The sequence below is a fragment of the Eurosta solidaginis genome, chromosome 4, assembly GCF_040869045.1.
Source record: "Eurosta solidaginis isolate ZX-2024a chromosome 4, ASM4086904v1, whole genome shotgun sequence".
Classification (NCBI taxonomy): Eukaryota; Metazoa; Arthropoda; class Insecta; order Diptera; family Tephritidae; genus Eurosta; species Eurosta solidaginis.
The window spans coordinates 164,772,930-164,789,618 of NC_090322.1; the positions used below are offsets into that span (position 1 = coordinate 164,772,930).

General features: G+C 36.7%; 1 long non-coding RNA gene across 2 annotated transcripts in view; it reads left to right on the forward strand.

The window, feature by feature from the left end:
- Window positions 1-15,841, forward strand: part of LOC137250591 (uncharacterized) — an 81,385-nt gene extending 65,544 nt beyond the window's left edge. Inside the window, exons 2-3 of one of the 2 annotated variants that reach the window (XR_010953014.1) lie at window positions 12,590-13,019; window positions 15,674-15,841. This is a non-coding gene — a long non-coding RNA (uncharacterized lncRNA). The remainder of the gene's footprint in view (window positions 1-12,589; window positions 13,020-15,673) is intronic. The other variant, XR_010953013.1, reaches the window with a different exon arrangement.
- The last annotated feature ends 848 nt before the right edge of the window (window positions 15,842-16,689 follow it).

A 16,689-nucleotide genomic window follows, 5' to 3' on the forward strand; every position in this document is an offset into this window, starting at 1 on the left:
AATAAAGACCAAAACTATGTTCACAGTTTCAGGTCACTGGGTTATAGGGAAGTTCCTTAAAACTTGGGAGCACAATATCCAAGCTCGGAAATTTTTTTGAATTTTCACGATATGTGGGCCACCTAGCGAAAATTTATTTCCCTCATGTTGCATTATCATGGGGCTCCGTGAAAATACTCAAAAATGGATTGCATGATTCTCCAAATTAGTATGGAAATTGGTGAGAAAAAATTAAACGAAAACAATATATAAGGGAAGAAAATGTTTGAGAAGTAAATGGAGCTCTGTCTTTTTCATGAAATAGGCTTTACTTCATAAGTTTTCAAATAGAAACACACAACTCTCTGCACCGAAATGCAATAGAATATGCATGTGCGCATTTTCCACTAATTAAATAGCTTTCCCGGCATATTTTTCATGACGACGTTAGCTCCTACAAATACACTGCATTACAATCGTTCATTGCAATTAAAAAGTTTTGTAAGTAGCGTGTCTGGAAAGAATGCATGTAAGTAAGTAAGAAAGCGATTGAAACGCCTTAATCGCATATTCTAAACGGCGCATCGTCGCTCCTCCTATTAGTTGAGATACGTTTTTCGTGATTCTCGCAGCTTTGCGATTTCATTAATGTAACTACAATTTACATGTAATTTTGATATTAGAAAATTTAAATTTTTTTACATTTCCTACAACAAATTTTACTGATCTGATCACTTCATGCTCGGCTGAGCGTGCTACTAGGCAAAAAAGTGATTACTTATGTGAATATTCTAAGAGTTGCTTGTCGTACGGTCGGCTATTGACGCTAACATGACATGAAAATGTGTTTACAATTGTTTGCTATGCAATTGTAGTTTTTTCTGCTATACTATAATATATATTTTCACTTGTTGCAATCTAGACTGTAGACGGATTTTTTCGACAAACAGCTATTTGATAATTTTTAATTAATGCCCAATTATTTTGAAATTATCTTCAATTGTGTGTGTGTGTGGGAGCGGTCGCGAGAGAGTGCCAACAGTGAGCAGGTACATCTAGACATTATCGACAATAAGGGTTTTGATTCATAGTTTTTCGCAAAGTCAGGGATGGTAGAAAAATTGGCAGCTCCTTGGATGGTGACGTATTGATTGCTGTCCAACATCAAGGGCCTTTAAAATTGCTCTGAGTCATTATGATACTGTAACGAATTTAGTGAAACTTCCACTTATTCCAAACCTTCTGCTAACGTTCGTATCGCTAAACTGTTGAATAAATAACTCTAATATTCAATAATGCAAAATGGCCTTTATTAAAGAACTTCACAATTAAACTTCACTTTACAACTGATAGCGTGTTTAAAACAAACTGATTCATGCCACAGCTGGTGCTGCTTTTATACTCTTCGGTTTCCTCGTTGGCATATTTCTAGGCGTTTCTCCTTCTGGAATTTACTAGTTGGCTGAAGACTGCATACTTTTGTGAGTATCTCAGAAATATGCATGTGTATGTGTGAGAACATGATTGCATACTCTTGTGAGCATCTTTCCGTTGCTCTATATACATATGTGTAGATATAATGATTGATTTGTTTATGTCGATACAACTAACTGCTTAGTATCGGCTTAGAGATGATAGTATCCCTTAGTGTTGCTAATATTCGTCACAATACTATCCTGGATAGTCATTATTTGCACCAATGAGCCGTTCCACCTAACAGTACATATGCCAACTATAAAGCACATACCGACAATATCATTAATATGGCGCTTACGTGTAGTTTCTACACAAGATACAGAAAGGTTGTCCTCTTGCTCTCGAAGCTGTTGTTGTTGTTGTTGTAGCAGTGCTTCGCCCCATCCCATAGGTGCAACCGATCACAAATTGTCATCAATATCTTCTAACGCGAGTCCAAGGAAACTTGCTGTTTCAACAGGGGTATACCATAATGAGAGGGGTGTTAGAGGCGTTGGTTCCACAATATAATTGGTTGGTGTCATGTGGGGACACGTCACAAGCAGGACATACATATGTTTTGTATGTCGGGGTTGATTCTGGATAGATAAGAGTTTAACCTGTTACAGTATCCAGATCGAAGTTGAGCTAGAGTGACTCACGTTCCCCTGGGAAGTGTGCGTGTCGTGGTTGACCGTATGAAAAGCTTTTGCTGTGTCTAGCGCAACGAGTGCTGTTTTGTGGTGGGGGTTTTGAATTAAACCGCAATTTGTTTGGGTGCTAATGGCATTTAGCGCGGTGGTTGTGCGTTCTCGAAGTGTTATGTATTTGTTATCGATAACAAAGCTTATCGGATTTTTGTGAAAAAGTTGTCGATTTTTCATCCAAAAGATATCGAATTATCGAGAAGTTATCGCTTACTTATCAAAAGGTATCAAAAATGTATAGATTTGCTGTCGAAAAGCTATCTATTTAATATCGAGTTGTTATCATTTTGCCATCAGCGTTTCCGCTATCGAAAAATTATCGATTTGCCAAACATTTACAGAATTCCTATCAGAAATTTATCGCTTTGTTATCAAAAATGCATCGATCGAGAACGATTCGGTTATTAATCTAAAAGTCATCGATGTGCTATTAAAAATGCAACGATTTTTCATCGAAAAGTTATTGTTTTGTTATCAGGGTGTTATAAATTGTAATTAGCGTACTGTCGATTTGTTATCGGAAAGTTATACATTTACTATAGAAATGTTACCGATATGCTATCATAAGTTTGTTATAAAACAGACAAAATTACAAAAATATCGATAACACTTCTGTAAATTGTCGATAACAAGCTGATAAAAAACTGATAATTCGCCGATAATAATTGCCTATCGACAAAAAGCCGATAATAAAATAAAAACTTGTGCGTATCGGTTTTTACCAATAATAAACCGACAAAGCTCTTCTCAAAAAGCCTGAAATCAATTGTATCAAGTCTCCAGCGTTCTAGGAAGATTCCAAAACCCGTTAAATTTTTTTTTTAATCTCTAACCATGTAGCACCTATCGGATTTTTTCCTGTATTGTTGCGTTGTCTTGGTCCTTAGAACTAGACACATACCTCTGTGGTTCCAAAACCAAAGCTCAATAAAAAGTTTCTTTAAACTTGATATCGAAATTTTAAATATCTCGGCCAGGCGCCACCTATCGAAATTTCCCCTCTTATTTAATACATTTTCTTCGGGTTATCACCATCGAGGTATTAACTGTTTAAGACTTGCTCCACTTATTCTTCGTAAGTTTAGTGCTGCCGTTGGATACTCGTTTCCTTTACTTCTTCCACAGTCTAAATTTTATAATTTTTAACTGTTTAAGACTTTCTCCACTTATTCTTCGTAAGTTTAGTGTTGCCGTTGGATACTCGTTTCCTTTACTTCTTCCACACTCTAAATTTTATAATTTGATTCAAGCAGTTGGCCAAATCATGAAACACTATTGATGCTTCACGAATTTTCACCTCTCATGCTTGTTTGAATCTACGAACATATGTACATATATTTATCATCAAGTTCTCAACAATTATTGAAAACCCCCCTTTATTTATGATGAAGCCACCAAGAGCTAGTCAGCTCATCATTGTTATTGTAGCTGTAATAATTATTATTTGAGTTTTGTTATTCTAATATTTTTTCCCCAAGTAACAATGTTTGTGCAAAACCAATTACAACTAACTGCAAACAAATAACAACTATAATAATAACAAGCATAATTAATACTATTTTGCAGAAAGTTGAAGGGAGCAAAAAAATGGACAAACAAAGGCACAAGCTGAGAAGCGATTATTTGTAAATATATACATATGTTCATACTTGTGCGTTAATGGGCCGACGGATGGCGAACTGTTACTCACACAAAATTAATTGCCCACTTCAAAATGTAACTTTAGTATTTGCTTACTTTGTTTGTTTGTTGTTATAACCTCCTTGCATTGGTTCTCAAACTAAACAGTACAGTTAGTCGCAATTAAAATGGCAAAGATATTTTTTTATATTTATTTTTTGTGCTCTGTTTTTGCGATCAGAGACGTCATCATTCTAATGAAATATATTATCAAGCCTCGGATGAGAAGTCTTTTTTGTGCTGACGACAACGAATTATGATTTGAGGGCATGTTCCTGGAATGACAGGACATTTGTAATGGAAATACTGGTGCCTTACCGGTTGTCATCGTAATAGTAATAATGTCGTCTCTCACTTTCACCAATGTAGCATCCCCAATTGATTGACTTCTGTGGTACCAGGGTCCAATATTCTCCTTGATGTGGGCTACTTACTCCTCCTTGGCTGGAGCCAAGATAGCACACACCTCTGTGCGCAGAGAGAGTTCGCACAGTGACGCAAGGAAAATTTGGCATCAAGAACATTTAAGAACGCATCTAATCGGGTTGAAGGCCGATTGTAATTCACAGACCCGAAGTTTCGGGGAGTAAAAAAATCGCCTCCGGGGAAGTCCGTCTAGTAGCAGGAGGTATTAGAACCGTATCGTACAGTGCTCATATCCAGCAATGGACTGGCTACATCCGCGAAGTTGCCATGAACCTTCGTGAAGTGTTTATTCCCTTACAACAACAGTAACAAAATGGGGATGTTCCCGTCGCCTCGGGAATTAAAGATGCTGCCTACTTTGCCACGCAGCATACAAGCGCAGTAACGTGCTGTGTATATGAACGCTTTGGTGGTAAGAAGAAGGAAAAGAGATTCCAATCGCGTTAATTCAAATAACTTAAGTTCTGGCTTAAAGGTGTAATGCCTGTAAATTCTTCCAGGATATCCAGTGGATGATGCAAGGTTTCAAGACTGGTGCAAATTTATGTGCTTAATTTATGGAAAAGCTACTACTACTTCTTCTCATTGTTATATAGTTCTTCTCGAACCCAATACCCCAATCTCAGCCGACGAAATAATGAATGCATTGAGAACCGACAGATTGACGGCGGAGCGGTTTGAACCCGGTCGCTAAGATTCGGTAAATACAGAATTATCATCGGACTAACCCATACCCCCAGGTTGGGATTGAGGTGTGCTCGACCCCAAGCGCAAGATAAGAGGTTTCGCAACATACGATAGATACCGCGGAATATTTTGTAATGGTATTTTAATAATATTGTGTGAAAGTCTGTAGCTCATAGTCTCCAAATTAATGATTGTAGTTATCAGTGCGGCTTTGGACTGCGTTAGTCCACAACCGATCAAATTTTTTATATACGCCAAGGCCTTGAGAAAAAGAACTGTCGCGTATCGTTGCCTATATGCAGCTATGTCTGAATTTAGACTAAACAAAATTGTCCACATATCTGAAAAGAGAAGACATCAGCACCCTGATGGGCCTACTTACTGACTTCTGGCGACACATGTTCTTAAACTAATCCTTGTGAGTGAGATAGCTGGAAGCAACTATTAAAAACGTTCCCTGCACGAACTCAAGTTACCGGGTAATGGGTGCATCAGAGTTAACAGATATCAATGTAACAATTAGTTGAAGTCCCAGAAAGTTTCTTATATTTACCAAGAGAAAAGAGTAGTTTTATAAAGCAGTCCTGTTGCTTGATTTGGTTTTTCGGTATGTTGTTCTTTCAGTCTTTTAGACCGTGGCATCGTCCCAAAAACTACACTTCATTGAGGCCTTGTTAATGCGCTCTTACCATCGCTATTTTTTGTCATTATTTCTATTTACTCGTTTTCTTTTGCCGTTTACGTTTATTTTTTGTCAGCAGTATTTAATGATGTTTTGTGTCTGACATTTTGTCTCGCTTGCTTATAATTGTCAATGTTAATGCTGCATGTTGGCATCGCCTTTGTTTAACTAAGAAAAATGAAAATAAAAAATTTATACTCGTCTATAGAACCTAATTTGTTAGAATCTCGTTTGTTTTTGTCTTGTTTATGTACATACTTGACAAAGTAGAACAAACTAAAAAGATAGCTTAGGTTGCATACTTAGGCAACGTTGTGGCGTATATTTACTTAAGTAATGTAAGCAGACACAATATCACAACACTTAGACCCGACTTTTTAGTACAAGTTAAACTCAGTTTGTCAGTTAAACAATGCCCAGACTTATTTTGCAGTTTTTCAGTTTCCTTAAACTGAAGTTCAAGCTTAGTTTAGCGAGCGATCTTGCAGGGTTAAACTCTAGTTAGCCTACCAGTTGTTTAAGCTCGTTCGCAATGGCGTCGAATGAACCCAACAATCATTTGTGTTTGAGTACTATTAGAGTTCATGTTGATAACTAGCACACTTCTAAAATCTCAAGAGGTGTTTCGAAACAGCGGTTCAACTTGAGAATCATAGGGTTCTCATAAAATAAGGGATTTTTATAAAGCAAAAAATATTGTCACTTAAGTCGATAAAAAGATAGTTCCCAATTTGAACTCAAGTATGGCTCTAATAAGACTCAACTCTAAGATTCCAATACTACAGTATTTTTAATTTATACCGCTTTATTACTGCTACCAACGAGGTGTTTTTTTGGTCACAACAAACAGCTTTTGGCCTTTGCGGTACCACCTTGGAGAAGATTTTTTATACTCAGCTGAGCTGAGCTCACAGAGTATATTAATTTTGTTCGCTTAACGGTACACCGCAATGGCATAAACTAATCGAGATAGATATAGACTTCTATATATCAAAATGATCTGGACGAAAAAAGAAATTAATTTAGCCATGTCCGTCGGTCCGTCCGTCTGTCCGTAAACACGATAACTTGAGTAAATTTTGAGGTATCTTGATGAAATTTGGTATGTACGTTCCTAGGCACTCATCTCAGATCGCTATTTAAAACGAACGAAATCGGACTATAACCACCCCCACTTGCGATATCGAAAATTTGGCAGGTGGGTTGACTTTATGACGCAGAATAGAAAATTAGTAAAATCTTGGACAACGGGCGTGGAACCGCCCACTTTTAAAAGAAGGTAATTTAAAAGTTTTGCAAGCTGTAATTTGGCAGTCGTTGAAGATATCATGATGAAATTTGACAGGTACTTTACTCTTATTACTATATGTGTGCTAAATAAAAATTAGCAAAATCGGATGACGAACACGCGCAATTTAAAAAAATTTTTTTTAAGTAAAATTTTAACAAAAAATTTAATATCTATACAGTATAAAAGTAAATTATGTCAGTATTCGACTCCAGTAATGATATGGTGCAACAAAATACAAAAGAAAAGAAAATTTCAAAATGGGCGTGGCTCCGCCCTTTTTCATTTAATTCGTCTAGAATACTTTTAATGCCATAAATCGAACAAAATTTTACCAATCCTTTTGAAATTCTGTAGTGGCATAGATTTTGTGACGTTAACTGTTTTCTGTGAAAATGGGCGAAATCGGTTGAAGCCACGCCCAGTTTTTATACACAGTTGACCGTCTGTCCTTCCGCTCGGCCGTTAACACAATAACTTGAGCAAAAACCGATATATCTTTACTAAACTTAGTTCACGTACTTAACTGAACTCACTTTATCTTGGTATAAAAAAATGGCCGAAATCCAACTATGACCACGCCAACTTTATCGATATCGAAAATGACGAAAAATAAAAAAAATGCCATAATTACATACCAATTACGAAAAAAGGGACGAAACAAGGTGATTGGATTGGTTTTTTGACGCAAAATATATAGCTTTAGAAAAATCTTTGTAAAATGGGTGTCACATCTACCATATTAGGTAGAAGAAAATGAAAAGTTCTGCAGGGCGAAATCCAAAGCGCTTGGAATCATGAAAGGAATACTGTTCGTGGTGTCACATATATAAATAAATTAGCGGTACCCGACAGATGATGTTCTGGGCCACCTTGGTCCGATATCTCGAAAACGCCTTCACATATACAATTAAGGTTCACTCCCTTTTAAAACCCTCGTTAATACCTTTAATTTGATACCCATATCGTACAAACAAATTCTAGAGTCACCCCTGGTCCACCCCTATGGCGATATCTCGAAAAGGCGGCCACCCGTAGAACTATCGTCCACTCCCTTTTAAAATACTCTTTATTACCTTCCATTTGATACCAATGTCATACGAACACATTCCAGTGTTACCCTAGGTTCATTTTCCTACATGGTGACCTTCTCTTATTTTGTCTCCAAAGCTCTCAGCTGAGTATGTAATGTTCGGTTACACCCGAACTTAGCCTTCCTTACTTGTTTCTGATGATTTTATTGCGTTTACCTTGCCTGTGGTTGTAACTGGTTGTTGTTGTTTTTATTGTCGACTGCTTTGACAGTTCGATGTTAGTATCGTTATAAATTCATAAGTACCTAATTGAATTCAATTCTGTTCTATTGCTTAGGCTCGTTTTTTCATTGTTAGTTTAGACTACAGTTAGAGTTGATACTAAGGTGATGACCGATAAACTAAAGTGATCATTAAAATTTTATGTTACCGACTAAAGCGGCAAGGTCAAACTCTTGTCAACTATAATTGAAGTTTAGACTCGCGCTGAAAAACCGGGCTTAAATAAGCAATTATATTCTAGAATTACTTAAACAGCCGGTTTCATAATATAAAACTTACGTATATCTGTCTAAGTTGGCCAAGTTTCTAGATCACAAATGCCTGTTTTGTTAGTTTTTGGACAGTGTGGAGAATTGAAATATATTGGAACTATTGTCATCTTTTGTGAAAGTTGCTTTAAAGACAAATTTGTTACGGCCGTTGCCGTATTTTTTTTATTATCTTTATATTTTCAATTTTTAGTACTGCCTACAAAAAGGCAGTTGCAACATTTATTAGTAATTTAAGTAATTCCTGAGTGAAAATTCTTATCTTTATTTATTTTGTTCAAAATAGCAAGATTTAATAGAATTAGTGGAATTTTCGCTGACAACACTGGCGAAAACAACAGAATTACACCTCGCATCATAACAAGAGAATTCCACCTCGTTTGTCAGCTACTTAATTTGCACAGCTTAAAATCGTGGTGAAAGTCGCGTACGCCTAAAAGTATGCAAGGACGTGCATTGAGTTGGCCCTACAACGCCTGAAACACTCAGGAGGCTAGCCCTGTAGGTATGGCTTAATCTTCTAAATAGTTCGACTTGTGCGTTACGTAGCTGAAATTTTTTGATCAAACATTGCACTGTCACCGAGTTTTAAACTATATTTCAGGTTTCAAGTCTCTAGATATCCAGGAAGTTAGTTAAAAATCGATTGCAAGATTCCCAATTTAAAACTAGCTTTCTCAATATATCTATCCATTCGCCACCTAGCGGATTTTTTTTGATAAAATATTGAATTGTCACCGGGTTCTGACTTACGGCGCAAGTTTCATATTTCTAGCTCATCGGGAAGTTACTCGAAAATCGATCGCAAGATTCCCCCCCCCCCCCCCCCCCTTTTTTTTTTTAAAGGATTTGCAGTTATCTTGACTAGCGCGTCACCTAGCGGAACTTTGTTTTCTATAGGTTGTTATGTCACCAGGCCTCTAACTAAGTGCCAAGTTTCAAGTCTCTAGGTAACCGGGAAGTTAGTTAAAAATGGATTGAAAGATTCCCAAATTAAAATCTCTTTTCTTACTATATCGATCTGCGTGCCACCTAGCGAATTTTATTTGACCAAATGTTGCATTGGCGGCCACCGTGGTGTGATGGTAGCGTGCTCCGCCTGTCACACCGTATGCCCTGGGTTCGCACCCCGGGCAAAGCAACATCAAAATTTTAGAAATAAGGTTTTTCAATTAGAAGAAAATTTTTCTAAGCGGGGTCGCCCCTCGGCAGTGTTTGGCAGGCGCTTCGGGTGTATTTCTGCCATGAAAAGCTCTCACTGAAAACTCATCTGCCTTGCAGATGCCGTTCGTAGTCGGCATAAAACATCTAGGTCCCGTCCGGCCAATTTGTAGGGAAAATCAAGAGGAGCACGACGCAAATTGGAAGAGAAGCTCGGCCTTAGATCTCTTCGGAGGTTATCGCGCCTTACATTTATTTTTTTTATTTTTTTAAATGTTGCATTGTCGTCGGGTTCTGATCCACGGCCCAAGTTTCAAGTCTCTAGCTCACCTGCAAATTACTCAAAAATCGACCGCAAGATTCCCCTCGTTTTTTAGGGATTTGTAGTTATCCCACTTGGTGCGCCACCTAGCGGAATTTTGTTTTCTATAAATTGTATTGTCATCGGGTCTAGAACTATGTGCTAAGTTACAAGTCTCTAGGTAACCGGGAAGTTAGTTAAAAATGGATTGAAAGATTCCCAAGTTAAAATTAATTTTCCTAATATATCGATCCATGCGCCACCTAACGGCATTTTTTTTGTTTGATAAAATATTGCATTGTCACCGGGTTATGACTTACGGCTCAAGTTTCATATCTCCAGCCCACCGGGAAGTTACTCAAAAATCGATTGCAAGATTCCCCTCGTTTTTGAGGGATTTGTAGTTATCTCAATTAGCGCGCCACCTAGCGGAATTTTGTTTTCTGCAAATTATATTGTCACTGGGTCTCGAACTATGTGCTAAGTTACAAGTCTCTAGGAAACCGGAAAGTTAGTTAAAATGGATTGAAAGATCCCCAAAAAAAATTAATTTTCTTCATATCTCGATCCATGCGCCACCTAGCGGCATTTTTTTGACAAAATATTGCATTGTCACCGGGTTCTGACTTACGGCTCAAGTTTCATATCTCCAGCTTACCGGGAAGTTACTCAAAAATCGATTGCAAGATTCCCCTCGTTTTTCAGGGATTTGTAGTAATCTCACTTAGCGCGCCACCTAGCGGAATTTTGTTTTCTATAAATTGTAGTGCCATCGACTCGCAAACTACGTGCTAACTTTCAAGTCTCGGGATCACCGAGAAGTTAGTTAAAAGTCGATCGCAAAATTTCCATTTTAAAATAAATTTTCTGTATATCTCGATCCGTGCGCCACCTAGCGGATTTTTTTTCACTTGCATTGTAATGTCTCTCAGATCTGAAGTATGTTCTAAGTGTCATGTGTCTAGATCAGCGGCAAGTTACCGAAAAAGACTTTTCCGTGGGTCAAAAATTCGAGGGGACAAACATGAAAGCGTCTTAATATAAAGGTATGAAAAAACTCTGGGAAAAATGTCTTAACATTTATGGGAATGCCAACCTTTTGATCTTTAGAAAATTTTCATAACGGTAGTTTTACGTTTGACAACCACACTGCTTGGGAACTAATTAATTGTAAATATCTTTTTTGCAAACATTTTATTTTAGGCTATGGCTTTGGCTCACATTTCTGTACTTTTGACGGTCATATAGTTTTATTACCGTATACCCAGCAGTCTTTTGTCGGTTCGAAAGTGTTAAAGAACATTTCTGGAATATTTCAAGATAACTTCAGAAGGACTTTCGGAATAATTTAAGGGCCATTTCGGTACTTTTAAGGATCGGACTATTTCAGGAATATGCGGGATTGATGTGTTTTGTGATGTTGAAGAAAAATTTCGAGATATCTCCGATATCGTTTCTTGAACATCTCAGATTGTTAGGGGAACTTCGAGATTATTTTAGGATCAATTTTCGACAACTTAAGGAATAATTAGAATTTTTTCGGTATCTCTTCGGAACTGATCCTAGAATCATTTTGAAACTACATATTTCACGACGATTTGAGAATGATAAAAGTAAATGCAAGGCTCTGAAGAGATTTTGGGCGGAGTTTCTCAATTCCTAATTTTTGCTACAAATTGACGGAATGGGACCTACATGTTTAACGACGACGCCGAACGGCATTGGCAATGGTGATGATTTTTCACTGAGGAGCTTTTCATGGCAAAAATACGCTCGGAGTGCTTGCCAAAAATCACTGCCGAGGGGCGATCCCGCTTAAAAAAACTTTCTTCTAATTGAAAAAACTTGTTTCTAAATTTTTGATGTTGCTTTGGGCTTAAACCAAGGATCTTCGGTGTGGTAGGCGGAGCACGCTACTTCAAAATCATGACGGCCGCCATAATGAAAGGATAGTTCGTGATATTTTGGGATAAGTAGTTTCGGAGTTGTATAAGATATGACTGGAAATGATTTCGAAACCATTTCGAGATAATTTTAAAACTCATTTCCGAACTATCCAGGATGATTTCAGAATAACTTTAGCAATAATTTAAGGGCTATTTCGAGATTGTTTTAAAGATCATAAAAGCATATCTCAGCCACTTCTGGGATTATTTTTGTGCTTATTTCGGAATTTTTAAAGGAATGTTTCGAAACTTTTTTCATACCGTTCGACTATTCTCGAAACATTTCGTGAAAGCTTTTATTTTGTGATTTTCGGACTGTTGAAGGATAACTATTTCCTATTTCGGGAAAGCTCGGAGATTTAAGGAAACTTTATTCCATTTTTATATTATTTGAAATCGTGCATTGGAACTATTTCCGCATCATTTCGGGAATTCTTCAGGATAGATTATTTGGTTCTTTGCTATATTTCTGTCAACGCTTAAAGTTAAAAATAATAACAAAGAAACAAAACAGCGGTCTTAGACCTGTGGAGAATATTTCAAAGCTTCTAATTGTATCTCCTAACTGCACTGGTTTTATGTTTATTAATAAAACTTGAGAGCTGCAATTTGTTAAAATTTTATTTAATTTTTTACGAAATGTTGTTTTTTTCTAAGAAATATGTACTTACATAAAACATATATTCTTTAAGCGATTTACAAAGCAAACTAAAAACCAAGCCTTGACAAAAAATAAATAAATAAGGAGTGCGAAAGTATGAACATATAAAATAACCTACGACAGCGAATCACAACTACAGTTTCAACAAAAAAAGAAAAAAAAATTAAAACAATTCATTGATGACCGCATCCACATGTGTCCTTGAAACAAAGTGCCAAAGCCTCGTTAACAATCATCAAACAACAAAATTACATTAGACAGTAAACTGACAAACCAATAATTCAGCCGCAAACCAATTGTAACCAGGTTAGCTGATCAATAAATGACAGCAGGTACAACATAGCAAGAACACAAGAGCTCGAGGTGACACCATTAGCACAAATGCCCAAATCAGACAGTTGCTTTTCGTCACATAAGTTTTTATGTAAGAGTTGACGTCGTATAACGTATGCCATATATATGTATGTATATAAAATCTGTGCCATTTATTGGCAAATTAAGTGCAATAAAGAGTGTGCGAAATAATTGTTGAAATTACAAGTGTTGATTTTTATTCAATTATTTAAACGCCTTTTGAAAATATTTTCAAATAAAAACGTGAAAATTTGCTGGTAAATTAGTCATTTAAAGGACAGTTGTGGAAAATGATAAAAGTGCATATATAATAAAAAAAAAAAGCATGTGTAAAAGCATGTGAATTAGTTTTGGACCTAAATATTAAAACCGTAGGAATAAAATAAGCATTATTTTTAAATTATATTATTTCTAAATGAGTTTAATAAAAAAAAATAATAAAATTAAGCTGCAATAGAAAATAAATCCACGCCATTCGATATCATGTCTTATCAATAAAAATATATATTTCCATAGTAACTCTATTCAATATCGACAAATCGACTTTAAATGTACCCCAATGTTTCTAACTCTTAAATCTACTGCCAAGTATTTATTAAAAATTCCGACCAATTAAATTAGCTTAATCTCAGTTATTGGACTATGCTCGTATGCAATTGTTGGCTGGGTTGCAGCTGCGTTGGTTAGTAGATTTCGTTAATCTCCTACGCGTTTTTAAAGATCTCAAGTCTTTAAGGATCCCATTCATCTATGTTGCACTGTATGTCGAGAGGTACTTTTGATAGGAGTCTGAAAATTGGTAAAGAGTGAGGAATGCCGACAAATTTTAAATATCTTAAACTAGATTTCGAGCAGAAGAAGGTCTGCTAAGTAAATATAAAATTTTAAGTCTTCATCGAGTTGCATCTAATCATAATAGATCTATTTGAATTTTTCCAACTGCTTATTCCCAAAGGTAATCATGCAACGCCTTAGGGGAGTGGAAAACTGAGAAGTGAGGAAAAAGGCGATAGAGTTGTTAGAAACATTTCAAATGTATTTAATAAAAGAGAAATATTTGTGGTAGAACTAAATCTGCTATTTCCCTAAGGCTCCGTGATGATGGCATAGAAGCGTTGGAAAATGTAGGAGAGAAGCGAAACACTTTATTTTAATTTTAATTTTTTTCCTTTCCCTCTCTCTTCCTTTCTCTCCCCTTACTCTCCCTCTCCTTACCACTCCCAGTCTCCCTTTCCCTCCACTTATTCCTTCTCCCCTCATTTTCTCACTCCTCTTCTCCCTCATCCTCTGTCTCTCTTTCTACTTCTAATTCTATTTCTACTTCTGCTTCCCCTTTCCTTCTCCTCCTACGCCTTCTTGTTCTCTTTCTCCTTCTCATTTCCCTCTTTCTCTTCTTCCTCTCCCCCTTGGCTTATACTTCTCCTTTCTCTTTTCCTTCTCTTTCTCCTTGTCCTAATCCATGCCCTTCTTTATTTCCCTATTCCTGTCTCGCCCCCACCCTCTTCCTGTCCTTCCCCTCTCCCTCTTAACGGCCTGAACGTGTTGGAGAAATGAAACACTTGAAGCAAACTCAGCAAAAAAACTTGCTAAACTTGGATAAATATGGTATAGGTATTCATTTGCCTATCTGATATACAATGACTTGAATTGGTTGAAAACCGGTGTCAAGAATGTAGTAAACTCCATCATTCTTATTGTGCCTACAGTATTTTTGGGCTTCACCTTTCTACTAGACTTACGAACGCTATAGAGCCCTATGCATTTCGAAGTCAACTACATACATATGTATATCGTTCTTTCCCTCTTTGATGCCATCTACTCCTTTTTTCTACGCAGTTTCTCCTTCACAGCTCCGACACATAAGCAGTTTTTCATATAGATGAGTTTAACACATGCTTATGCATTATGAGTAGAATGCACGTATTTTTATGGAGAATCGTAGAATGAGCGCCATCTGATATTGAAAAGTAGCCCAATTTTGTTCCAAGAAAATCATAACAAGAAGAATTTGACATTTGCTTTGGCTAAGGGTGTTGGCACCCTTTGCAAGTGAAATTATTTTTCCTACTGGTTGGTAAATTTTCTAAAATTTTTCACAATTAAAAACTGCAATATAACAATCGAATACGACACAAAACATAAGTATTTTTGTTGTATAGGGAGAATGTTTATAACAGTGCTTCGCGAAATTTTGTATGTGAGTGGGCACGGCGTAATAAACTTCAATTGCCAAGTCTGAAGTTCCTTCATATTTACAAACGCAACATCTTGGTTGATTGTGGCGATATTATTGGAATGCATAAGCTTGTGTTAAACGCATCTATATGAAAAATGTCATTGAACCGCGGCCTTCACTCTCAAATTTTTCCTTTCGACTATCTCTTCTACTCTAAATCTCTTAGTTCTTCGTTTCAACCATTGTTCGTTCTCCATCTCCCTCGTCAAGCTGTTTGCTCACTTTGATAATTGCTACCCTTCCCATCATCCGTGGCTTCTTTTTCATTTTTTTTCTTTCTCAATCCACCTACTTGTCGACCATGTGTCCCCAACAAGGACGACGTAATAAATGCTCGATCAACTACCTCCTCATAATCTGTGAAGATAAATTATAACATTCTAGCTAAGAGACCTCAAGCAAATTATTCCACAGCTACAAACTTAAATTATGATGATGAAATTTGGTTCCTGGGTTAAAGGGACTAAACAAATTTTGCAATCAATAATTTACCTTAAAAATTAACAAAACGGCTTTTTCGTTAAGTGAATAAACTTTTGGAAGTAAGAAAAACATACGCATAAAATTAAAAAATTCAAAAAGCTATTCAAATTGAAGTACGTACATATTTTTTAAATGATCAACGGAGACAGTAAAAAAGACCAAAAAAATAAATATAAAAAAAATAAGTACGCTCATAAAATTCTACCACAATAAAAACAAGTAAGGAAGGTTAAGTTCGGGTGTAACCGAACATTACATACTCAGTTGAGAGCTATGGTGACAACATAAGGGAAAATAACCATGTAGGAAAATGAACCGAGGGAAACCCTGGAATGTGTTTGTATGACATGTGTATCAAATGAAAGGCATTAAAGAGTATTTTATGAGGGAGTGCACCATAGTTCTATAGGTGGACGCCATTTAGGGATATAGCCATAAAGGTGGATCAGGGTTGACTCTAGAATGCGTTTGTACGATATGGGTATCAAATGAAAGGTATTAATGAGTATTTTAAAATGGCGTGGACCTAAGTTCTATAGATGGACGCCTTTTCGAGATATCGCCGTAAAGATGGACCAGGGGTGACTCTAGAATGCGTTTGCACAATATGGGCATCAAACGAAAAGTGTTAATGAGTATTTTAAAAGGGAGTGGGCCGTAGTTCTATAGGTGGACGCCGTTTCGAGATATCGTCATAAAGGTGGACCAGGGGTGACTCTAGAATGCGTTTGTATGATATGGGTATCAAATGAAAGGTGTTAATGAGTATTTTAAAAGGGAGTAATCCTTATTTCCATAGGTGGACGCCGTTTCGAGATATCGCCATAAAGGTGGACCAGGGGTGACCCTAGAATTTGTTTGTACAATATGGGTATCAAAAGAAAGGTGTTAATGAGTATTTTAAAAGGGAGTGGGCCTTAGTTCTATAGGTGGATGCCGTTTCGAAATATCGCCATAAAAGTGGACCAGGGGTGACTCTAGAATGTGTTTGTACGATATGGATATCAAATTAAAGGTATTAATGAGGATTTTAAAAGGGAGTGGTGGTTGTTGTATAG